This window comes from Rhinopithecus bieti, unplaced genomic scaffold (assembly GCF_001698545.2).
Source record: "Rhinopithecus bieti isolate Rb0 unplaced genomic scaffold, ASM169854v2 scaffold_5191, whole genome shotgun sequence".
NCBI classification, from domain to species: domain Eukaryota; kingdom Metazoa; phylum Chordata; class Mammalia; order Primates; family Cercopithecidae; genus Rhinopithecus; species Rhinopithecus bieti.
Window position 1 is genome coordinate 899,862 of NW_016804727.1, and position 26,483 is coordinate 926,344.

The following is a 26,483-nucleotide window of genomic DNA, read 5'->3' on the forward strand; positions in this document are numbered from 1 at the left end:
AGCTGAGTTTGCTTGTAAATTTTGCTAGAAACAGGCCTGATTTAGTAACATTTAGTGCTGGTTAGGACGCTGAAGACAACACTTTCAGCTTCGGATACCACGCGAGTGGCCTGTTTTATATTTTGTACACAGTCTAAATACTTTATCGTTTCAAAAGGTATGTGTGTAGGAGAGAGCTATTACTAATTTTTTAAATGATACAATAATATGTAAACAAATATCAGATCTGGAAGTAGAGTTTCCTAAGTGCAAAACAGTAGAAAATGTCACAAAGGAAATGATTCATGCATTAGACTATAAAATTTTAAACTTAAAATATAAATAAAGCCAAAAGCAAATGATAAAATATTTGCAAAAGTATGGCAAAGGTTTAGTGTCCTTAATACATAAAAAGCTCTTACAAACCACTAAGAAAAAGATTACCCAATTTAGATATGGATAAGAACATGAACAAATTTGCAAAGACGTACATATATACAGAACGCTGGTAGACATGGGAAATGCTCAGCCTCCCAAATAATTAGAGAAATGAACAATAAAAATGTATCACAGGGGATGATTAAATACATTATGAAAATTTGTCTAACAAAATGAATACATCTCACAGGATGATTTTCAAAAAATCTCATATTTTGAAGAATAATTGCCTAAAGAAATACAAGATCCAAATTATATATACAATATGATCCCATTTGGGGAATATATTTCAAATACATATATTAAGAAACTAGCCTGAAATACACCAAAATACTAACAGCATATATCTCTGTCAAGGTATTATGGGTTCCTTACAATTTATTGTTTACAATGAGCTAGTGCCATACAACATTAAACCCTTTAATATTCCCAATAATTGGCTGGTTTTGCCCTACAAAAATGACAGTTTCATATAATTCAACTCAATATTTTTATAATCCAACAAAAGGGTGTTTTAACATACATCTTAATGGGGAATGCCCTCTATTCCCGAAAAGTTGAAGTTCTTACATCTGAATCTTTTCTTTATAGCCCAACATAAGAATTAACAACATGGAATCACTTCCTTTGCTCTTAGGCAACACAAGGGGACAGGTTTTATAAAATAATCAGTGTGTATATATTAAAAACATTCAGTACATGTTTACTGATGATGATGATATTGATAAAATAGCAAACATTGAAGGACTAGGAAAAATGATATGATAAGTTTTCTAATGAGATTTATTGACACCATTGTTATCTCTTTTAATCTTACAAACATTTTACCATTAAATAGTATAATTCGGCTATGGAGAAATTTCACTTGATTGTAAATGGAAGCAATTGATGATGAGCAGTAAATTTTTAAATCAATGTCTGCGTATAGAAGACAGTAGAGTTGCAAGCCTGTTTTTACTACAATGACAGGCACTGGTACAGGGATTTCTTTAACAATCTCTAGGCTTTCAGTACTTTTAAAATCCTGGATTGGCAGGTACAGGGAGATTGTCCATGAATAGATAACATATTATGAATGCAGAATTGGTTTAATGAAGCAGTGTTAGATGTCTTTCCAGTTTTTTTTGAAGCAAAATATTTAATTTGAGACTTGAAATGTTAACAGCAATCTTCATTGTATGTGCATGGCCATACAGCAACATGTTCGTATATAACTCCACTGTTCACTCAAGGGCAAAATACGTTTCTTTCAAATTAAACGGGATAAAAGGGGAAAGTGATGCCAGACAAAGGGAATTTGTGTGTATGTTTATTTTTGTTAAGCTTTTTTTTTTGGCTTAAAGTCTATTGTTCCATTCTACTGTGGCCTTTTGAAAGTATGAAGGTGAAAATAGACCAGTATGGATGACAGTAAATGAAAACTGCTGAGGACACATCACTTGCAGAAAGATAAATACCCATAGTGTTGGTAATGCCCCTGTTGGATTTAGAAAACTGGCACCACCAAACACATTTTTTTAAAAAATAGCTTTTATCCCAGACCAAATCATTTCTATAGTAGCTAAAATTGCTGTGTTCCAGACTCATCCTGTGAGCCCATATGCCATCAAAGCAGATGCACTTAAGGTGGAGGCAGCAAGCCCTGATGCTAATCTGAAACACAGGTTAAAGGAGAGTCCCATTTCACTAGTACAGAAACCACTAAGCTTTTTTTCCTCCAGCCAAAATAACAAAGTCCTAGCCTTTGGTGATTGATGAGCATGTTGCCAGGGGAAATGGACTGGAAAATCATCGCCTTGTCTTTTACTTGCCACAGGAAAGCCATAACAGAGATCTCTCTATTCTTCTTGTTCTGATAAGAGACCCAAGGAAGCATGAAGAAGGGCTAAGAAGCCTGGGCATGTGTTATATCCAGCTGCTTGCTGGATTGCCTTTTAATATACAATTCATAGTTCCCTTACTCACAAATAGAACATGTGGATATTTGGCTAGCCTCTGACAAGTCATGCAGCTTTTTAACCACAACTTCAGCAAAGTTTTGGGATATAAAATCAGTGTACCAAAATTGTTAGCATTCCTATACACCACCAACAGCCAAGCCAAGAGCCAAATCAGGAAGGCCAGAGCCTATTCACAATTGACACAAAAAGAATAAAATACCTAGGAATACAGCTAACCAGGGAGGTGAAAAATCTCTACAATTAAAATTACAAAATACTGCTCAAAGAAATCAGAGATGACACAAACAAGTGGAAACACATCCCATGCTCATGGATAGGAAGAATCAATATCATTAAAATGGACATACTGCCCAAAGCAATTTACAGAATCAATGCTATTCCTATTAAACTACCAAAGATGTTCTTCACAGAACTAGAAAAAAAACTATTTAAAAATTCGTATGAAATCAAAACAGAGCCTGAATAGCCAAGGCAATCCTAAGCAAAAAGAACAAAGCTGGAGGCATCATGCTACTCAACTTCAAATGATACTACAGGGCTGCAGTAACCAAAGCAGCATGGTACTGGTACAAAAACAGACACATAGGCCAATGGAACAGAATAGAGAGCCCAGAAATGAGGCCACACACATATGACCATCTGCCCTTCCACAAACCTGACAAAAACAAGCAATGGGGAAAGGATTCCCTATTCAGTAAAGGGTTCTGGAGTAACTGGCTAGCCATATGCAGAAGATTGAAACTAGACTCCTTCCTTACATCATATACAAAAATCAACTCAAGAGGGATTAAAGACTTACATGTAAAACCCAAAACTATAAAAACCCTGGAAGACAACCTAGGCAATACCATCCTGGACATAGGAATGGGCAAAGATTTCATGACAAAGACGCCAAAAGCAAAAATTGACAAGTGAGATCTAATTAAGTTTATGAGTTCTGCACAGCAAAAGAAACTATCAACAGAGTAAACAGACAACAACCTACAGAGTGGGAGAAAATATTTGCAAACTGTGCGTCTGACAAAGGTGTAATATCCAGCATCTATAAGGAAATTAAACAAATTTACAAGATAAAAAAAAGCATTAAAAAGTGGGCAAAGGATATGAACAGACACTTTTCAAAAGATGACATACATGCAGTCAATAAACATATTTTTAAAAAGCTTAATATCACTGACTGTTAGAGAAATGCAGACCAAACCCACAATGAGATACCATCTCACACCAGTCAGAATGGCTATTATCAAAAAGTCAAAAAATAGCAGATGCTGGCAAGGTTGTGGAGAAAAGGGAACACTATACACTGTTGATGGGAGTGTAAATTAGTTCAACCATTGTGGAAATCAGTGTGGCAGTTCCTCAAAGAGGTAAAAGCAGAACTACCATTCGACCCAGCAATCCCTTTACTGGGTATATACCCAGAGGAATAATGAATCATTCTACCATAAAGACACATGCATGTGAATATTCATTGCAGCACTATTCATAAAAACAAAGACATGAAATCAACCTAAATGCCCATCAGTGACAGACTGGATAAAGAAAATATGGCACATATATACCATGGAATACTATGCAGCCATAAAAATGAACAAGTTCATGTCTTTTGCAGGAACATGGATAGAGCTGGAGGCCATTATCCTTAGCAAACTAATGAGGGAACAGAAAACCAAATACTGTATGTCCTCACTTGTAAGTGAGAGCTAAATGATGAGAACTTATGAACACAAAGAAGGGAACAACAGACACTGGGATCTACTTGAGGGTGGAAGGTAGGAGAAGGGAGAGAAGCAGAAAAGGTAACTGTTCAGTACTGGGCTTAATACCTGGGTGATGAAATAATCTGTGCAACAAACTCCTGAGACATAAGTTTACCTATATAAAAAATCTTAACATGTATCCCCAAACCTAAAATAAAAGTTAAAAATCAATATTACAGTACTTTGTTATTAGAAAGCACAGATCCTTAAAGACTATATTGGCAGTGAAGATTTTTAAAAGGCTCAGGTTGCATTATATGGTATATTTTGGAAATGTATTTGATAAAGAGGTTAGCATTTCCAATTCCATGACTTCTTCCTTTGTGTTTTTTTTCCAGGCCTGTGTTTCAGTACTGGGTTAGAAACATTTTAAACCTTTCCTAAATTCAGTAGCTCTCTCACAAATTATATTTAGAGAAATAACAGCCCATCCACCAAAGTTATTCCCAGATCCCTTATCCATTGGAGGTTGGTATGCATACTCCATTTCTTCCCCCTCTGGTCTTGTGCTTCTTGCCCAAATGAAATGGAGAATTTTGTTAATCCCATTTGTTGTTGGAAAGATAGATTGCCTGTCACTTTAACAGGATGGCCAAAGAATGACCATCCTGAGCCCACCACTCTAACGTTGCTTTGGAAGAATTCCCCTGGAAGTAAAAGCACGCGTCTTCCTTCTGTTAATACCAACAGTGAACCTGATACAACTCTTAAAGTTATTGCATTCTCTTCTCTTTTATTCTCCAACAAATGAGAGGCCTGTCTAACCTAGATCAAAACCTACATTGTTCATTCACTGAATTCCCTGGTTTCTGTGAGGGTTCCTTATTTTCCCAGAAACTGGGTACAGCCGATTCACATCAACTGGTACACATTAAAACTTTGAATTGAAGAAAAAGTGAATTAAATAGATTCTTGTTTTCATGAGCTTCTCCACTACTTTAGAGCAGCAAAAGTTCGCTACATGCCATGCCCAGCCACAAAATTGAGGAGCCTGTTTGTTGTGCGTTTTTGAAATGGCCTTAGGGCTTCCCAAATTTGTTGTAAACTCTTAACCAATGTAATTTTCCCATTACACCTTTCCCCCTTTTCTCCTTAAACTTGAGTTTTGAGTTATACACAAGATCATAGTTAGGTGAGTTTTTTGCTCTTTTTTTTTTACAATTTTACATGTCTCTGTTCGCTCATCTGTGCCGAAATCAGCAGGGCATAATGTATAACAGAGCCACCATTTTAAGTGACTGCCAGCTGAGTTTGATCCCTTATTATATTAAAGGGAGAAAGTGGACTTTGCCAAGGTTGGGGCAGATTCTCCAACCTTGCAAAACGTTGTGGGCAATTAATGGGCTTGAACATGAGGTTCTTTTGTGTGTATGTTTGTATGTGCACTTGTATGTGCAAGAAAGAGTGAAAGAGATACCATGCATAGAATTTTTAAACCAGGCAGCTCTGTGGTAGTTAGCTAGAGGCAAGAGATACCCTGTTGGCTCCCAGACCTTCCTGGAAGCTGACTGTTGGAAAAGACTCCTTGGAGATAAATCTCACGTGGTTCCCTTTTGCCTGAATGGTATCCGCAGCCCAACTTATACCTTAGGAGGCTTTGGAAGAGGAATACTTTTTATATCTAATGCACTTTGGAGATTGGAGTCCTGCAGCAATTTGCCACTCAGGAAAATAAACTAGCATATTAACTCCCAGCAAATGCCACCTCCTTGGTTTGAAGCGGTTTGTAAAGCATTTTCTTCCTGGTTTGTGCGCACCACATTGTTTCAGCTCCTCTCATCACTGACCAGCTGGCTTGTTGGTGAATAGAGCTGTGGGCCCCTCGCCATGTTTCATGTGAGGTCTTGGCTGGGTGGCAAACAGGCAGCCTGTAGCCAGTGTCAGCAATTCAGGAGGAATTGGCACAGCAGTGTCCCCATTAATTTCTGCTTGTCACATACTGTCATGCAAGTTACACCAGAGAGGAAATGACCGTTAAAAAAAAAAGGTACCCTTGTGGCACTGGGTCCCCTCCAGACGTTCCCCGAGGTTAAACAAGTGGATACAATTAGCCCTACACAGACAGCTGCGGGGAAAGGAAAGCCTAGAAGTGGGCCCCACAGCAATGTGTCTTTCCTGTTAGCAAGGAGTGTCGACTATCAACATCTGCCATATTTTAACCCTTCAAAGGGACCGGTAAATTAAGGGGAGCTATTATCCCACGCTCTGCTGATCATTATCAATCATAATGCCTTGGGAAATTACCACAGTGCTGCTGCCTTGGTGGCAGGTTTTGTCCTTTGGGGATCGTTTTATGTTTTACTGAGAGCAGAGAAAAGTGGTAGGGCCAAGAGGGTGAAAGGAAACGGACTCTTAATTGTTGGTAATTTACTGCCACAGGGAAGGGGACTAGAGCGGCAATAAACTCCTCTTCATCTCAAACTGAAGTAGTTAAAATTGGTGGGCTCCAGACGGCTTCCATTTCCAGAAAGATCCATCTTGCTGACTATCAACCCTTCTTTACCACAAGCTATGGTGACTTTTAGGGAGCACAAACAAGAGGAGACTTTGGGAAATGAGAACCAGTTATAGAGGAGAAAGGCAATCCAAGATGAGAAAAGAAACTCTAAAATACAGGCTTCCAAAAACTGTTGTTTTGTTTTTTAAAGATTGAAATGATTAAGCTGCTATTATCCAAATAGAGTCCTGACTAACCTTTGTAAGCACATACTGTGCTTTGGAGTGGTTCTGTCTAGTGAAAGTCTGATTGCCAGCACAGAGGGATGGGTGACTGAGATGGTCCTGTGTGAAATTATGTTTGTTCCAACTTACTGAATTGAACTAATCATTAAAACTGTTTATAGAAAGAATGGGGGAAAAGAATGGTTTCTTACCATGTTTTAACTCCAACAGGTTTTGGGTTCGTTTATGTGGATCTGGAACTTTCTCCTCTAAAAAGAGACCATTTTGCTTGGGGGGGCATAAAAATGGCAGGAGTTCTGAAAATGATCAATACTGATGAGTACAGGAAAATGAGCTGATGTTCATCAGAATGATTGCACCAAAGACAGCGCAGTGCTGGGAATAATTATTTTCTGATTTTACTGAGATGTTTCCTGAATGTTATAGGAAGTAATACTGTTACTGTGTTTATTGAGATTTCATCTCTTCCTGTGTGGAAGAAGAAGTGACAGGATCACCAAGGAGAGCCTGGAGAGATTGTCACTGATGAATGTTAGGGCTCTTCCCATCGTATGACATTATCTAGTCTGAGACCCTCATTTTATACATTAGAAAACAGAAATCAGAGGTTAGGGACTTGTCTGTGGTTTCACAGTGAAGCAGAGGTGGAACACAAAGTTTCCATTCCCAGGTGAACTGTTCATATCATTCCATGAGCTGACTCAGCACAGAAGGAGTTATGACCAATACTAGCAGCAACAAACGGGTTCCCCTACCTCATTGATAGCAGAGAGTAGGAAGGAACCACAAATCTGGAGTAGAGACAGCTTTCTTCAATACTTCTGCCATGATATCAGGCAGGAAACTTGAGGCACCAGTTTTAGTTGGCCCTCTTAGAGCAAGAGATGCCAATTTCAAAAGATAGTCTTCTTACTGGCCAGGAATGGTGGCGTGCACCTGTAATCCCAGCTACTCGGGAGGCAGAGGGAGGAGAATCGCTTGAACCCGGGAGGCAGAGGTTGCAGTGAGCCAAGATCGCACCACTGCACTCCAGCCTGGGCGACGGAGCGAGACTCTGTCTCAAAAAAAAAAAAAGTAATAAGATAATCTTCTTATGCAATTTTAAGTATATCTAAAAATTGAGAAATAAAAGTATTTCTCAAAATAATATGTAGATTCTGAGAAATTTGCCTCATTCAGTATTTATAATTTTTCAAATGTTAGATCACAAAGGAAAATCAGTAAGGTACACATAAATGCGAGCTCTCATGAGTATGAGCTCAATCACTAATTATGGCATCTCTTGTCTTATAGATGGGTAGACTGTAAATGATTTTTCATCTACTCTTGTTGCTAATCTCTGATTTTAGGGGATCATCAGTAATTGAATTCTATTTGACATTAAATCCACTTCCGAACACCAAATTGTGACATTTATTAAGTTATTAAATCATATGCTTCACTATTCGCAGGCGAAGCATTTAATTTAATAACTTATTAAGATCACAATTTGATGTTCAGAAATAGATTTAATCACCATAAAGTAGGTTGTTTCTTTGGTTAAATATGAAAATATAGAGACAGTAAATAAATTAGGCTTTCTTCAAGTTTAAAAAGCATTATTATTTCAGAATTGCTTCTTCAGCCTAATTTCAGGATCTGTCATGTAATGTCAGGCTTCAGTTGAAGCAGTTACCTGAAGATTGTGTAGACTCTAGAGGAATACCAGAGGATTGGAAATAGGAATAGCAGAGAAAATACCAATTTAGTGAACAATGATGAGCCAATTAGACAAAAAAACATTGGCTTGAACTTCATGGGAAGGCACCGAATCATTACTAACTCCTGTGGTATTCAGAATAATAACATCAATCATGATGAACTGCTTTGGTAGTCATGTGTCTGTATGTAATTCCAGAAAAATTCTCTTCGTTTTGGCATTAATTAATAGTGACTGTGTTTTATAAAATGGCATATTTCATTGAAAACACTCATGTTTAAACATGTCATCTAAGAACTTGAAAATCTTTCAAAACATGCATTAAAATGATAATTACCAAGTTCTCATGGGAAAAAGTAGTTTCTCATTTTAGGTCCTAAAGTTTCAACAGCATTTGGTATAGCATTTCATTTCACTTCTGGTCCTAATGACTCACTGCATTCTTTTCACCAGAACTTATCCTCTGTTTACCCTCAGAGTTCTCTCTCATGTAGACACAAGCCTAGTAGTGAATCAATAACATGACTATTTTCATGAACAGTGGAATAGTTCAACCTCTGCAATGCCATTGGAAGACATTGTTTAGTCTGCAAGTTTAAGGAAACTTAACATTTCCTATACCTTTATATCTTGATTGGGTTTGGCTTTTTTTTTAAGATTAAACTCTGAGGGTAACTTCTCAATGCTGAGCCTAGGACATTCTCATGCAGTTGGGAAGCAGCACTGTCCTTATTTTACAGATAGAGGCAGATGGCATAAATAACTACTTAATGATTTGCCCAAGTTCACACAAGTACAGAGCCAGGAGCTAGATTTGTGACTCTTGCACAACCCATTAGACTGTTTTCATTTCATCTAAGTCACCCTTAGTAGAATTTATTTAGTAGAATTAAATATAATTTTTATATCTTTGTCAGTGCTCTTTAATGAGTTAACTCCTACTTACATAAATGTTTTAGCATTTCCATGCCCTCTGGGCCATTAAGGTAATTTATTTTTATAATTTTAATTATTATAATCCTCTTAAGTGTATAAAATAAATTCAGAAATGAAATGAAGACATATATTTAATTTTATTATTATTAAACCACATGGTATCAATGATACGATTCAGAAATAAAAGTTTTTCATTAGATTTTGGCCATTCATAAAATATATTGTTTTTTGCTTAACATCCCTAAAATTTTTAGAGTTAAGGAGAATATACTCTTATCACTGCATATTTACTTTACAACCATTGAGGAATACATACTGTGTGCTTTGCAAAGATACAGCCTAATTTCTTTGCAAAAAGTTAACAAAACTGCCTATGTGATAACAATTTTTATGCTGTTTCCTCACAGATCTCTGTAAATTTTTACCTGTTTATGGTTACTGTTGCTGTGTTGTTATCATTGAATTAGGATAGTCTCCAGTTAAATTATCTTCTCTCCAATGAAAAAATCCTGCTTAAAAAAAAAATGAGGGTATGATGTACAACTTTAACACATGATACACGAACTTTAACTCAATTGTGAATTAGAGCCCAACTTAGTTCAAGACAAAAATGTATGTCGAACACTTCTTTTCTCCTTAAAATATCAGAATAATCTAGTATCCAAAGTAGGAGATTCATAATCACCTTAAGACTTCTTAGCAGTTTTTCTTGTGTGACAAAATATTTTACACCTTTATTTGAGAACAAAGGAAGATTATGAGAGACCACTAGAAATGGAATTTTAGCATTTCAAAGGAATTTTTATATGACATTGTTCCTCTCGGCAATTCAGAAAGCACTCTAGGAATTTGTCTAGTTAGTGTTTTGTATATATTAGAATCTGTGTCTATTTCCTTTGTAAAAAAATAGGAAGACCTCCCAAGCCATAATTTTTATTATCAATTCTTATAATGATCAAATATGACGTCTGTACAGGAAGTAAATCTTCTAGTAGTGTAGCTGGTAATCTTTGTTCTGCCTCAAAACCTAGGAATGAATGTAATAAGCTGTTGAAAACTCTTATCACTAAGTATCATGAAATCCTTTTTTTTTAAATTTCCTTTATGCCAGTTAAATTTTTATATTGTAAAAACTGGATTAAGCCAAAGAATGGCTTGCAAAAACCAATTCAAATGCACACTATGAATATAACAAGACATTTTCAAAACCAGCATTCCACTTGTTCCGTCAGGTCATTCCATCAGGTCTCAAAAGATGACTAGGATGGTGAAAAAGGTTTGCTTTCCACTTTGTGTCATAAATTCATTTATTTGTGTTACTTTTGTTTAGAAATGGCTTATTACAATAAGGTTTTATCACTGTGACTCATAGATCATGTAAATTCGGCCCAGTCCCATTTTACTCTTTCTTGTAATTTTCAAAATATGGCATAGTGGCAACCCAAATTGAAATCTTGAGAAGCTAGCAAGGTTGATCAAAGTGGGATCTACAAATTAGGATTGTAAACAAAACTGGAGGAATGATTTTTAACCTACTCAGGAGGCCATTTTAGAGTCCTGAAGGTATAACTTATGCACAAATCAATGAAATTATAATATTTTTAGAGTTGGAAAATTCCTTGGAATTTATGTAGCCCCGCCTCTCTCCACTTTATGTTTAAGGAATTGGGTCCCAAAGAGGGTGGTGAGTTGCCCAAAGTCATGCAGTTAGTACTGTGCTAGGACTGTTACCAAGTTCCTATTATTCTAGTTCAGTGAACTTTCCAAAAGCCATATAAATGTGTTTTTCTCACTCATATAGAATTATTTCCTAGAGTAAATACCTATACTTAAAACATCTTATTACTGGTTTGAATGAGTTACTATACTTGCTTGTACATTGCTCTAAAGACAGTGTTAGTTTGAACTTTGCCCTCATTTTGACTGACCTACCCCAGAATCAGTAATGCCCTCTTCTCTAGAACTTTCAGTCTTAACTTTTTATTCTCTTCAACTAGAACTTCATTCCAAGTACAGTATATATTTTTTCTCCATGAAGAATTGTAATCATTTATGTCTCCGCATTTCATTTCAGTACTGCTCACTATGCACTATCAAAGTTATTATCCTATTTCCCTAGTAATCACTTGCGTATTTGTCAAATAAGGGTGTATGTTGAATAAACACATGGCTTTTATTCAGTGCGGTAAACATTTATTGCACACCCTCACAGAACTAAAGAAGGCTACAAATCAGTACAGCAGAGTGCCTTCAGAAACTTACAGGACACACGCACCAAGTGCTGCAGAGCAGTCAGAAGTTCCCTAGAGATATAAGCGGAAAAGAGGCTCAAAGGATCAAAAATGTACATGTGATTATAGGAATGAGAATTTGATATGAATACCCTGAAGAATTTCAGGTTTGGTTTTGGACATCGGCATCTGTTTTTTCTCAGTTGATCTTTTGTTTGTTTGGTTTGGCTTTTGGTTTGTTTTTGTTTTTGTGAGACAGAGACATTTCCGTTACTCAGGCTAGAATGCAGTGGTGAAATCATAACTCACTGCAGCCTTCAACTCCTGGGCTGAAGCAGTTCTTCCACCGTAGCCTCCTAAGTAGCTGAAACTAAAACTACAGGTGCACACTACCACACCTAGTTAATTTTTTAATTTTTTTGTAGAGACAGAGTCTCGCTCTGTTGCCCAGGCTGGAGTGCAGTAGCATGATCTCAGCTCACCGCAACCTCCACCTCCCCCAGGTTCAAGCAATTCTCCTGCCTCAGCCTCCCAAGAGGCTGGGATTACAGGCATGTATCACCACGCCCAGCTAAGTTTTGTATTTTTAGTAAAGATGGGGTTTCACCATGTTGGTCAGGCTGGTTGCAAGCTCCTGACTTTGTGATACCCCCACTTCGGCCTCCCAAAATGCTGGGATTACAGGCATGAGCCACCGCGCCCAGCCGTTCTGGGATTTCAGGCATGTGCCACCACCCCTGGCTCACTTGATCTTAAGTTGCAAAATCACATTAATTAATTCCATAGGTGTGGTTGGGGAATGGGAGTGGGATATGAGTAGTCATATATTTGCCTTCCACGGAGCCTCAGGAAGCAGTGCCTCAACTAGATTTAAGGAAGTACTGTAGTACTGAGAGGTTTTAAGACCAAGAGACAACATCTGCTTATTTTATTTTATTTATTCAATGTTATAAAAGAGAGTCCCTGGCAACAAGACACCTGGTTACTAGCCATGTGACGTGAGCAAGTCACTTGACTTTTTTGAGCCCCAATTTTCTTATCCGTAAACCAAGGATTAAAATGTGCAAGTCAAATGAGTTAAAATGCAGAAAGTATTTTGTAGACAGTTCTGCATTCTATGATATAAACGATGGAGATTGTTCTCTTGTGTATTTTCTAGTTCCCTCTGTGTACTTTTCAACTGATCACAGAACTATACCAAGGGTCTGACCAGTAATAATACTGGCATATCAAAATTGCCTAAAGTGATGTCAGCTAGATTTTGCATGGAGCCTTTAATGGCCCGCCAAGATCACTTGATCTACTTGGTGTCCCTAAAGACCTTTCTTCCTTCTGGTTTGGGCCTTTGTTGACTATAAAATACCTTTTTTGCATTTCCTTCTCTTTCTTGTTGATGATATAATAGTTGCTTCTTGAAATACTATTAAAAATCTTCAGATTCTCTGGAAAGCCAAATTCTATAATCTGTTATCTGTAAAAGTTCTGAGTATAGAATATGCAGTATGCCATTAGAACACAAAATAAGTTTAGAGAGTTAATTTTAAGAATTTTCCGTTGTATATTGAAACACTGAAAAAGTAAAAGCCCTGGAAATAATATAGTATATTACCATCTGTACATTTTCCCTCAATTCTTAGTCATCGTGTTTTCCTGATGGCAGCTGATGAAATTGAAATGCTAATTTTAAAAAATGTTCTAATATTTGATGTATTTTAAATACATCAGCTTTTATTGGCCTGCTTTATATGGGAACAAGAAAGCCTACCTAGCAAAGAAATACAACCTAGTTTTATATCTTATTTATTCTGTAAGTCCTTGTGCAGCAGAATGTTAATGTGAACACACAGCTTGTAGATAATTTAAAATCTGGAAAGAGACAATGAGATATAGAGAGAAATAGCCACCACATAAGGCAGTTTATGACAAATACAGTGTAAGTGTTACAAATGACAAAAGCCGCAGGAATTCACCGGAGGGAAAAATAAGCACTGGCTTCCTAAAGAAAGTGGCAATTTTTTTAGCATCTTGAAGATGTTACTCTGAGGCATGAGTGACACAAGCCAGCAGAAGCCAGGGATTTGAAGTCTTGCTCGAGATTTGCCCGTTTCCACTTAGGGAAAGACACCATTAGGCTGGGTACATCCGGAGAGATGAGTACAAGAAGCCAGAACCAGAGAGAAGTGGACTTGATTGTGGAGGCACTGTGTTTCAAACTGAAATTAGGCGGCTCTTGGGTAGGTGGCTGATATTATCATTGTTGTGTTTTCAGCTGATTAATCTGGTAGCAGTGTGCTCATTTAGGAGAAATTACAACAGGAGATCAGTCAAAGAGAATGGTCCTGTGGTTTGGGAATGAAATAATCAGGGCCTATACCTGGAGAGGGGCAGTGATGATTAATTGGAAGGAAATGAGAAATTGAGAAGACTTGACAGGACTTGGTTACTCATTGTCCAGAGTAAAGGAAAAGCAGAAATAGGTAAGTTAATTGTCAGTTTGGGGAAGGTGATTATATAGTTTAGTCTTGTTGAATTTGGCCTGGAATAGGAAATTATATCTCAGGGCACTGCAATAACTTGTGGCTGCAACTTCTGAGCCCCACGTAACCTTTGAGGAGTCATGGAATCTAGGAGAGGTGCCAAAATACTAGAAGTGAGAAATATTCTGTGTTTTTTTAAAGATAGGAAAAAGATGGATTCTACAATCCAGCAAAATTGATACTGATTTTAGGTTGTTAAAATAGTAAGTTGTGAATATATAGTAGTAAAATATATATAATGAGACGTCTCTGGAATAGGTCCCAAGTCTAAACACAAAATTATTTTTCATTTATGCTTTATGCACGCCTGAAGGTAATTTCATACAATATTTATAATTCTGTGCATGAAACAAAGTTTGTGTTAAGTACTTATTTTTTTTTTACATTTATAAAAGTAAATTTATTCATTTTTTCTTTCAATTTGATTACATAACATTACACCAATTTATATGTAGTACAGGTACCTTATAACAAAGTATTCCAAATACCTCTATTATGACATTGCTGTCGCATAATATTTATTCATCTTGAATGTCTCCGTTTTTCTACCATGTAATGTTGTAAGTCAGAGATAGTGGTCTACAATCCAGGAAGAGTGCCCTTTTAGACACCAAGTCTGATAGTGCTTTGACTTGCATTTTCCAGCCTTCAGAAATGTTAGACATATATTTCTATTTTAGAAGTCACCCAGACTATGGAATTTTTGTAATGGCAGCCCACAGTGACTAAGATATCCATAGCCTGCACTAATCTATGTGTTAAGTACTTATATGTGGAATTTTCCACTTGTGACATCATGTTGGCATTCAAGAGGTTTTAGATTTTGGAGCATTTTGAATTTTGGATTTTCAGATTAGGGATGCTCTGCCTTTAAAGCATTTTGGAGGTAATCTGGGAATTATCTTTCAATATTAAAAATACATGTATTCAGCAACTGAGCCTTCTCACTTCTCAGAGAAATCCTGGTACAAGGGCAAAAGGAAGCATGAATAACAAAATTTGCTGTAGCATTAATTATAATGGAAATAATCTAAGTTCATTAGTAGAGGGATGGCTGAATAGACTGCTATGTATAGAATACTATGTGACAATTAAAAAGAATGACATAGATCTATAAGAATAAGGCACAGTGTTGAGTGAGGGAAAAGCCATTTTTAAGACTGTAGGTACAGTCTGGTTGGTTCCATTTATCTGAAGTACATATATATCTCATATAATTCACAGAACCAAACCTGGAAGAATATACAACAAACTGGTAATACGGACTACCTCTTTCGAAAAGACTAAGATTAGAGTAGGTGATAAGTTTGCCAGATTTGGCAAATAAAAATAGATAGTACCTAGTTAATTTTTCATTCTTTTGCTGTGTATTCAGTGTTTATTGGATGGCTGGATGGATAAATATAGTATGAAGCAGATTTGGGGCCCAAAGTGAAGAAGCAGCAGACTTATCAGCAACACAGGTTCCTGGAAATAGTGGCTACATTTAAAATTTTTTCATGGAAAGTTATTTTCAAACTCAAATACTCTACCCTCAACCTTATCTAATTTAATCTTTATCATATCCTGTGAAGATAAATATTATTTTATTAAAGAGATTCAAAGAGTGAAGTACCACATTTGATCAGTTCTAAGGTGCCCATTTTTTTCACACATGGGCCTTTGAAAACAGAACACATTTTGAAGTCACTGTTCACAAGCATCAGTCCGGATCCCATGGTGATTGCCTGCACACATGCCTGAAACTTGCAGAGTTACTCAGTGGCATGCATGAAAATCCTAGCGGTCATAGTAGAGTTCTGCGGCTCTGTCATCAGTGCCCTTCATGGGACAGAAGACAAAATTGTGCGGAAAACACAGACATCTAACAACTCTGAGTAGAAAAGGATGTGAAAGAGCAGTACTCTGAATGTGAAGAAATTCTTGGAATACATTCATCAAATTATTTCACTTCAAATTTAATTTTTAATGTATGTTCGAGAATAATATCGATAAAATCCAAATATGAAGAAGTCTGCAAGAGCCCTTTTAATGGGTATAATTAAAACTTCTAAATGATAAGAAATTGTGTCATGTCATAGTTTAATTGACAGTCATTTGTCTTTTTTAGTACATTAAGATTGAGATTCGATAAAATGGGCATGTTAATTAGCTTGATTTAATCATTCCACAATTTATACACTTATCAAAATATCACATTGCACCCCATGAATATATATATAGTTGTTATGTGTCAATTAAAAATAAAATACACAAAATTACCCAAGGTCACCCAGCAAGAAAGGTAAGAGTTAGGACCATAAAGTCTATACCTTGAGTCTCTTGCAGTGTACTATAGAGTGAAAGGAAGAGGACCGTACACTTTTTGTCTTACTTACAAACTTTCCCACTCTTTGTGTCTCAAGAAATTGAGAACTGTCCAGGGAGTTGGCAGTGATAAAAATGTTATATATTTAACATTACTTGGAAAAATTTGGATTCTTCCAAATGCTGTAAAATGATAAGATGTACATTCATGTAATAGTTTGACTTTTCAAAGCAGTTATACACATGCATATTACCTGATTAATAGTGTATGAGAGAAACGTGGTGCCCTCCCATTTACCAATGAGGAAACTGATATAGGTGGAAATTAGGTAAAGTACTGCTAAGAAGAAGCAGCAGATCCCAAAGGTAAACAGGTCTCTGATATGGTTTGGCTGTGTCCCCACCCAAAGCTCCTCTTGAATTGTAGCTCCTATAATTCCCATGTGTTGTGAGAAAGACCCGTTGGGAGTTAAGTGAATCATGGAGGCAGTTTCCCCCATACTGTTCTAGTGGTAATGAATATGTCTCACAAGATTTGATGATTTTATATGGGGAAACCCCTTTTGCTTGGCTCTCATTCTGTCTTCCCTGGTGCCGTGTAACATGTGACTTTGCCCCTCCTTTGCCTTCCACCATGATTGTGAGTCCTCCCCAGCCATGTGGAACTGTGAGTCCATTAAACCTCTTATTCTTTGTAAGTTACCCCGTCTCTGGTATATCTTTATTAGCAGTGTGAGAACAGACTAATACAGTCTCTGTCCCAGTCCTTGAAACTTCTAATGATGAGCCTGCCAGGGAGGTCCTGAATAGCATACCTGTACTGAAATAACTTCCCAGATTTGGACGAACATTGGAAAGATAAGGTTTTTTTTTAGTTGCAGAATAAGAGAAGTAGAATAAAGTGAGTGCACTGATCTCAAGCATACAGCTTGATGATGTTTTACTAGTGTAACCATCCAGATCAAGATACAGAACATTCCAGTCTTCCTCATGCCTTCCCCAGTCTATAACTCCCTCCCCCAGATGTAATCACTACACTGGCTTATTTCATATAAAAGTATGTGCTTTTTGTGTATAGCTCCTTTTAAAGAGCATCTTATCTGTGAGCTGAATTTTTGTTCCTCTCGCTGCCAAAATGTTTCCCAAGTGGATAGATCATTTGTGTTCCACCATCAGTGTATGTGACTGCTCTACATCTTTGTCAACTCTTGATATAGTCAGTTTAAACCTTTGTAATGGTATCTTATTGTGCTTTTAATTTTCAATTCACTGATGATTAATGAGGTTAACCTTTTTATAAGCTACTGGACTTTGGGTTTCCTCTTTTGTGAAGTGCCTGTTCACATCTTTAACCCATTTTTAAATGTTGGATTGTGTGTCTTTTTCTAATTGAGTTGATGGAGTTACTTCTTTCTTGAGACAGAATTTTGCCCTCGTGTGTCTTTTTTTCTAATTGAGTTGCTGGAGTTCTGTTTTTTTGTTTTTTTGTTTTTAAGACAGAATTTCGCTCTTGTCACCCAGGCTGAAGTGCAATGGCGCGATCTCGGCTTATGGCAACCTCTGCCCCTCTGGTTCAAGCAATTCTTCTGCCTCAGCCTCTTGAGTGACTGAGATTACAGGCACCTGCCACCACGCCCAGCTAATTTTTGTATTTTTAGTAGAGATGGGGTTTCACCATGTTGGCCAGCTGATCTCAAACTCAGAGTTGCAGGAGTTCTTTATATATTGTGAGTGTAAGTCCTTTGTCAGATATATGCAGTGCAAAAATCTCCCAGGATGCAGAGATTTGAATGGGATCCTTTCCCTCTCTCTTCACCTAGATAGAGCAACAAACTAAGGCTTATCTTTGGACCTCTCTTCTACCTGAGCACTTAAAAAAGTATAGAGAGACAGAATGTTCCCCTACTGCCTTTTAGCCTATTTTGGCAATTCATAATATGGAACTCAAACATCCCATACTTGGACATTTTAAGTCTCCAGTAAAATATTTTTAACTGCAAACCAAATATATGTTATAGATAATGAAGCCTCATAGCTAAGCTTTTAAATGTTAAACACTTTCAATTTCCAGCATGCATTTTATCTTCCAAAAAAGTACAAAAGGGGTGTGTGTGTCTGTGTGTGTGTGTCTGTGTGTGTGTGTATAAATTTTATACATATAAAATTTTAACTGGCAAATTCAAAAAAAAAAGAGTTTACAAACTTTAAAGAAGAAAAACAATTCGTTTAGCTTACCATTGTGCTACTTTGTGAATGAAGAGTCTAACTCTGTGTGTAGAAGTTGTGTGTGTTTGTGTATTTTGGGATGAGTGTAAACACTGTATTCCTCTTATACAGTTAAAGTACAAAATAAAAACAAACTACATTCAAATACAAGTGTTAAAGAAACACCAGATAGCATTGGTGAGCCTGATACCTCTTGGCAAACCAGCAAGTGTCATGTCTGACACTCTGAGATGCCCCAAAATCTGTGCTAAAAAGTTGCCTGCTTACAGCCTTAGCAGATAAAAACCTTCAGAAAACAGTTTTGAAAGGTGCTGTGTGCTAATTCTGACAAACATAATGGAAGAACAGAAGCAGAGATTGCAAATATTCAAGGAAAGAAAGTACAAGTTCTGTTTCAAAAGAAACTTCTTACCTAGGGTATTTACCTTGGTTGTTTTGCCTTTAAACTTTTGATTAAGGTTTTCACTCTCAACCTAAAGAAAGTTCAAGTTGTTCTGAGAGGACATTATTGATTTAGTTTTCATTCTAAAATGTTTTAAACAAACTGAGTAAATCTTGAAAACAACCCAGTGCTTATTTGTATCATTGTTTGTCTCTAAAATGGTTCATTTTATTGCCTGTCAGCACCACTTCTAGCTTTTACTTTTCCGATAATTTTATGCTTTAAATATTAAAAGCATAAAACTTATTGAGCACCTGTTCTTCCCTCGAATGTGTCAGAAAGTGGCAGTTAAGAAAAACAAAACAAAAAAACCTGAATAACTTTATTGTACTTACTATTTTCAAGTAGCTATAGTCTGTTGAGGACATAAAACGTTACTGTTTAACTATAATTTAGAAAATTATGTGCCATTACTTAGAAAACTCTGAAGTGCTATGCCGTCTGCTTCTGTGGAATATTTTTTAAATGGCCCTTAGAGGATTTATTTCACAAATTTTACCAGAGACTTACTACATTTTTTATTTTCTAAAGACTGCTGGCTACTAAATTAAAAAGTAGGGTTGATTGAAAGAAACATTTATATATATGTATAATTTTAACTGGTAAATTCAGGAGAATCCAAAAGTAAAATAATCCATAATCCTGCCATTTTCAACACCTGACAGAGGTAACAATCTTTAACTGTAGCTATATCCCTTTCCAAACATTTTTTTATATATTCAGACTAAAGTTCCCAGATTTAGCAAATAAAATAAGGACATTCAGTTAAATTTGAATTTCGAAGAAACAACAAGTGATTTTTTATTTAAATATGTCCCACATATTGCATGGGACACACTTAAACTAAAAAAGTATTTGTTGCTTATCAGAAATGCAAATTTACCTTAGTGTCCTGTTTTATCTGGCCATCCTAATGCAAACATAGCATACATACATAAACATGTACATATATCTCTTGTTTTGTCAAAAAGAATCGAGCTGTATATATCACTCTAAGCCTTACTCCTTTCTCTGTCGATTTATCTAGTTTACATGTTAGAATTACCCATGTTCTTTCTAATTGCTGCTTGATATTATACAGAGAGACACATCATTGTTTATTTAACTATATATTCCTCTATTGGTGGATATTTTAGCTGGCTTCATTTTTTTAATCTTTCAAACAAAATAGCACTGAACGTCTTTGTATTGACTCATTGTAAACTTGTTGGTTGTATAGACTGAATTCCTAGAAGTGGAATTACTAGGTTGTAGCATATTTTTAAAGCAGCGTTTGGTCATTCCTTTCATACTTAGTGCCTGAGGCCAGAGACTTGAGTAGCTGCAGAGGGGTCAGGTGTACCTGGGCACAAGGTGAGGAGGAGCTTAGGCTTCTGATGGACTGGACCTTGTGTGTGCTGGGCACCTTTCTGGCTTCTCAAAGTCAGCTTCCCGCCTTCACTGTTCGCTCCATGAAACCAGGCATCCTTGTTCTCCAGCCTGCTACACAAGTTGGCTCATGATACAAATGTAGAATGAGTAAATGAACGTGAATTTATTCAAGGAGTTGCTGAGAAAAATAAATGAAATAATATACGCAGAGTACCTGGGAAACAAATAATGTATGGGAAATGCCTAGGATGCTCCTTTATTTTCTCATCTCACCCCCATTTGCAGTTACTTTGTTAGCATCAAGAGGCTGTAATCTAGGGAGGACGACATTACAGTTAGAGTAAAGTGGAATAAGTTCTGTACCAGAACTATGCTCAGAGCATTGTGGGATTATACGAGGGGGGCACATAACCTGTGCTTGTAAGGAGAATTGCCCAGGACGTGGCCAAAAGTTACTTAAACTAAGCCTTGAAAGACAGGCTGAAAGGAGCCAGACAGACAAGATGTGTATATTGGAAGATGTTTGTGTATCAGGGGACAGGACAATGGAGCAAGCATTCCAGGAAAAGAGAATAGCATTGCAACAGAACAAAGATATAATAGAGCATGTCACCCTCAGAACATAGTAACAGGGATGTAGGAACAGCTGGAAATTAATGCAGAGGTAGTTAGGAAGCAGACATTAAAGTGCTTTAGGTAACAATCTAAGTTTTACCTTTTACTTATAGTGAACAGTGGGGGACTTCTGCATGACTCAGATTTACCTTTTAGGAATATCACTTAGGGCTACGCATGGTGGTTCACACCTGTAATCCCAGTGCTTTGGGAGGCCAAGACAGGAGGGTTACTTGAGCCCAGGTGTTTAGACCAGCCTGGACAACATAGCAAGACTCTGTCTCTACAAAAATTAAAATAAAACATTAGCTGAGCATAGTGGCATGTGCCTATAGTCCCAGCTACTTAGGAGGCTGAGGAAGGAGCATTGCTTGTGCCCAGGAGTTTGAAGCTGCAGTGAGCTTCACCACTGCACTCCATCCAGCCTAGGCAACAGAGTGAGATCCTGTCTTAAAAACCAAAACAAAATAAATACCATTTAGTGCTGTGGAGAAAAGATTAAAGATGCAGAAATCTAAAGACAGGAGTTTTTTGTGTCGGAACACCATTGTAGTAATCCAGGCAGGAGATACTAACTACTTGACAAGAGCCATGCAGATGGGAGAGAAGGGCTTATTTGAAAAGTAACGTAGGAACTGTAATTACCATGACTTGGTGACTCGTTTGGGAGGAGAGAAAGAATCTAAACTGTCTGTCAGATTTCTGAATTGATCATTTGGGTGGATGGTGGTACCATTATACCAAATAAGAAATACAGATGGAAGGATAGGTTTTGATGGGAGTAAAGAAACTGTATTGTTGTTTTGGAACAGATAGAGATTACAGTTACCAGGCACTAGTCTAAAAACATAGCAGGAAGCATGTGTACATTTGCACATGCAGAAGTTTGCACATCTGGAGCTTAGGAGAGCAGCCCCAGCTGCCTTATGACTTGGGATGCCTCAGAATGTGCCTAAATGTTGAAGCCACGGATGAATGGGAGGTGAGGGGTGGAGGCAGAATTTAAAATTTAAGATACTCTTGAGAAGTATAATTGCAAAGGTAATTATGGAAACACAAACAAATGGTGAATGTTTTGGGTAGCCATTAGAGACAACAGCAAAGGGAGCTTACCAGAGACCCAGAGAAGGCAGTACCGAAAGCCCAGATGAAGTTAGAGACCATGATGTGTAACCACTTCAGCCTTGTTGTGAACATTTTCTCTCAGCAGTCTTAATTGTAGAGATGTTCAAGTTGTTCTGAGGTGAGGCCTTAGAGGACCAGTATAAGAAAAGTGGAAGCCAATTTTGGTGCCTGGAAAAGAATAATACCAAAAGCTGACTGGGGGCTTTAGGTGGCCCAGGAAAAGTTTGAAGGCAAGAGGCGCATGTTTAAGAAAACAACTAGTTCAAGAAGTTACAGAACCCTGCATTTTAGACAGGAGTATCCCTAAACCAGATAGCACTGAATGCATAAATGTACCGGTACTTGGATACCTGTACTCTATTATGCTGAACACTAAGAGTTTCCTATCTATAGGGATGCCCACATTTCCCTGGGCAATTCCTATTGTGATACTTTTTTTTTTTTTTTGAGATGGAGTTATGCCCCTGTTGCCCAGGCTGGAGTGCAGTGGCACGGTCTTGGCTCACTGCAACCTCCACTTCCCGGGTTCAAGCGATTCTCCTGCCTCAGCCTCCCGAGTAGCTGGGATTACAGGCATATACCACCACACCCAGCTAATTTTGTATATTTAGTAGAGACAGGCTTTTACCATGTTGGTCAGGCTAGTCTCAAACTCCTGACCTCAGATGATCTGCCCGCCACAGCCTCCCAAAGTGCTGGAATTACAGGCATGAGCCACTGTGCTGGCCTGTGATACCAATTTTAACATTAGCTGGATAAATTCTTCTTTGTAAGAGTCATTGGATTGTTAACCCAGTTCTCAGTTTTGCCTTGGTGGGTAGCTCTTCAGTTCCATTTTGCCTGAAGATCACCCTTCCTCTGGGCCTCCATGCTTTTCCTAACTAGTTGTGACCACCCAGAGCCTCTTCCTTCAGCAGATTGAAGAAGTTGTTAGTGAGGAGTACATGGTCCCCCTCCCACTGGAGATACATTGGCTACCTCCATCATAACTGACCTCAGTTTAAAAAGTCAGTCGTTGCAACAACACAAAATAAAAAATGTTTTTTTTTTTGAAGTCCCACCTCTATGGAGTCCCCATAAGAAGCTGTGCATGCAGCTCTACCCAAAACAGATAATATGCACAGATGTGTTTATGGGAAGGAGGCACGAGGATTCTCAGTGTGTTGTTTTCAGTTTCTTACCACTGCAAGGGTTTCTTTTCTTTTTCAAGGAGGTACATTGTGGTAAGCAGTGTTTTATGACCCATAATAAAAACCCTTGTAAAGACCATTTTTTGACCAAATGAAGCTAAGTGTTCTTTTCAGAGGCCTTGTTTGCTCCTCTCCCCCTCTCTGTATTGGAATGCACACAGTTCAGCATTAATGGATAACATAAGGAAATAATGTCACAAATTCTAGTTCTTATTTGTTAAGCTGAGAAAGCAACTAGAGTTAACTATGTAAGAAAGTTCGTTTGCAATGATTTTCCCTGTTTGGTAGTAGCTTCAGAATATATATGTTGATTAAGTAAAATGGTGTATTTCATGCTTATAGTATATGGTTATTATCCTATAAAAGCACTCAAGGCAGTTTCAGGAAATCTCAGTATTCAGAGGGGCTTACAGAAAAATCTGTCCAGGTATAGGGAAAAAGCAACTTAAAACCATTTTAGCAAGTTGGGTCATTTACCAAAAGAAACATGTAATACATTCAATGAATAACAACAGATAATTTCTAAGGACCTAGACTTTCAAAATTAAGAACACACCACATAACATTTGATTTAATTAAAACAGTAGATACTTTAAGGATTATATTATAAGTCATGTTTGTTGATCTTAATAGAGTGTTAGGGAAGATAGAAAGCTATCCACATACTAACTGGGGAAAACTCAGTGGATCTGAACTTACAATATTACCAGAGCCTCACCTTCATTTAGTGGCACCAGTGCTGGACTCATTACCCAAACTGGGAGGTTTACACATTACTTTTAGTTCTTGCAGCCACCCTACAAGAAAGTGTTGTCCCCATTTTACAGATGAAGAAACCAAAGTTAGATGCTAGCAGAGGGAAGATTAAATAACAGGCCCAAGATCACACAGTGTGCAACCTGGAAATGTAGCGGAGCTCTCCAAAGATGGGCCATTAAAATTGAACTGTGAAAACAAATATTAACGTATCACATTTGTCTCTTGAATTGCTTTCACCTTGCTTTTTGTTTCAATATTCTAGTTTAAACCTTCTCTATCGTATGTTCAGAATAGTATCATAGCCTCCTTATACCACCTCCCATCCATTATGTATGCTAAAATATCAATAATAACATGCCATTGTTTTACACATTTTTACTACTTACCCACTGAGTATAAGATCAAACACTATATAGACTCCCTGTGTCCACCCAGCAATAAATCCCTTTGCAGTGTGGTCCCATTTAGCAGTGTGCCCTCTTTAGGACTCTGCTTGCTGGAGCTATAGCTGGTGTACAAACACGTAAGCACTTCCTCCTCTACTGGTATCTTCCATGACAGATGCTTCCCCACACCAAACCTAATACCAGCCTTCCTCCCAGATTGGCTTAGATGCTGCTCCCTCCTTGGTGCTTACTCAGTGCCTAGCACTCTTGTGCCATTTGTGGTTGTTGGCACGTACTGACATGAAGTATGTAGGTACATATTCTTTTCTCCCTGCTAAAGTAAGAGCTCCTTGGGACACTCTATTCAGGTGTTTCTCTGTAACATCACCTGACACAATGCCTTACACATAGTAGGGGCTTCATAGTTCTTTTGAATAAGTGGTATCAATTTATTATGTCTATGAACTTTACAATAAATAAAGTACTTAAGCATAATATCCTATGTCATATATATAACCATAATACACATAATTATATATAAATATATATTACATAATCTCTAATATGATATCTTGTTTAAATCTTTTTGTGAGATCATTTTCTCAAAAATAGATGTGAAAAGCAAGGCCCACAAAAGTTGCAAGTGACTTGTCTTAGATTATCTAACTTGCAAGTACAAATTTGGATCCAAAGCTTTTAGCTCAAAACCCAGTGCTCTTTCTTTTAAATCATACTGCCTTCAAAAATGGAAATGTACATCTCATGTATAAGTGACTCACTTAGGTTTATACACATACCCAAAAGAAACTTTTTTGTACTTTTATGCCTCCACTTGGCAAGCAGTCAATAAATTCTTAGTGAATAATCAATAAACCACAATGCAGGATTATGGCCTTTTTGCTAAAGGAAGACTCAGGAATCAGTTTAATCAGTGAGAATGTTCTGTAACTCCTGTACACAAAGCCAAGAGCAAAGGTCACTATAATTCTTCTTAATGCATATCTCTAAACTATTGTGTGATTCATCCAATCAAGTAAAACCAAAAGATTTCTGTGTATAACATGCCTTGTTGGATTCTGTGGAGAATATAAAGATGCATTGCATTCCTGTTCCTCAAGGAATTAGCAGTCTAGCTGAATAGCACTTGGCAGTTTAAAAAACAAATCAAATACGTAATATAAAATAATCAGATGTCTAGGTTCTCTCCACAGTTCTGTGACAGAGGCAGGGCAGGATTTATCCTGATTTTATAAATGAAAACTGAGGCTCCAAAAGTTGGAACTTCATAGACACTGGGGACTACTAGAGGAGGGGGGAAGAGCTAAAAAAAACTACGTATTGGATACCATGCTCACTACCTGGGTGATGGAATCATTTACACCCTCAGACATACAAAGGTATGTAGTATAACTTTGTAATGAACCTGCACATATACCTCCGATTCTAAAATAAAAGTTGACAAAAGTAAAAAATGAAATAAAAAATCTGTACTATTACAAAAAAAAATAAGAAAGAAGGAAGGTGGAACTTGCTTAATCAATTGACTAGTGACTGAGTTGAATGGAACTTAGTAACACTGGAGTAAGAGACCATACTTTGAGAAATTCTGATATGATGATATGAAATTAAAGTATTATTAGGGGATTTGGCCAATAGTCCAATTCTGCATCCAAGTGAAGACTCAGGCAAAGTGATTTGATCCATGGAATGCTTCTCTTAGGGATGGGAAAGGATAAGGTACTTAAACTAGTCCTACCCCGAGCTGTGGAACAGTGTGCTGAAATCTATGTCTTTTGACCCCTGGGCAAGTTGCTTCTGAAAGAAATGATAAGATAGGAA

The 26,483-nt window shown here is 37.3% G+C and overlaps 1 protein-coding gene across 2 annotated transcripts in view; it reads left to right on the forward strand.

The window, feature by feature from the left end:
- The window catches only part of CDK6 (cyclin dependent kinase 6), a 239,117-nt gene that overhangs the window by 77,312 nt on the left and 135,322 nt on the right, over positions 1–26,483 (forward strand). The window lies entirely within an intron of this gene.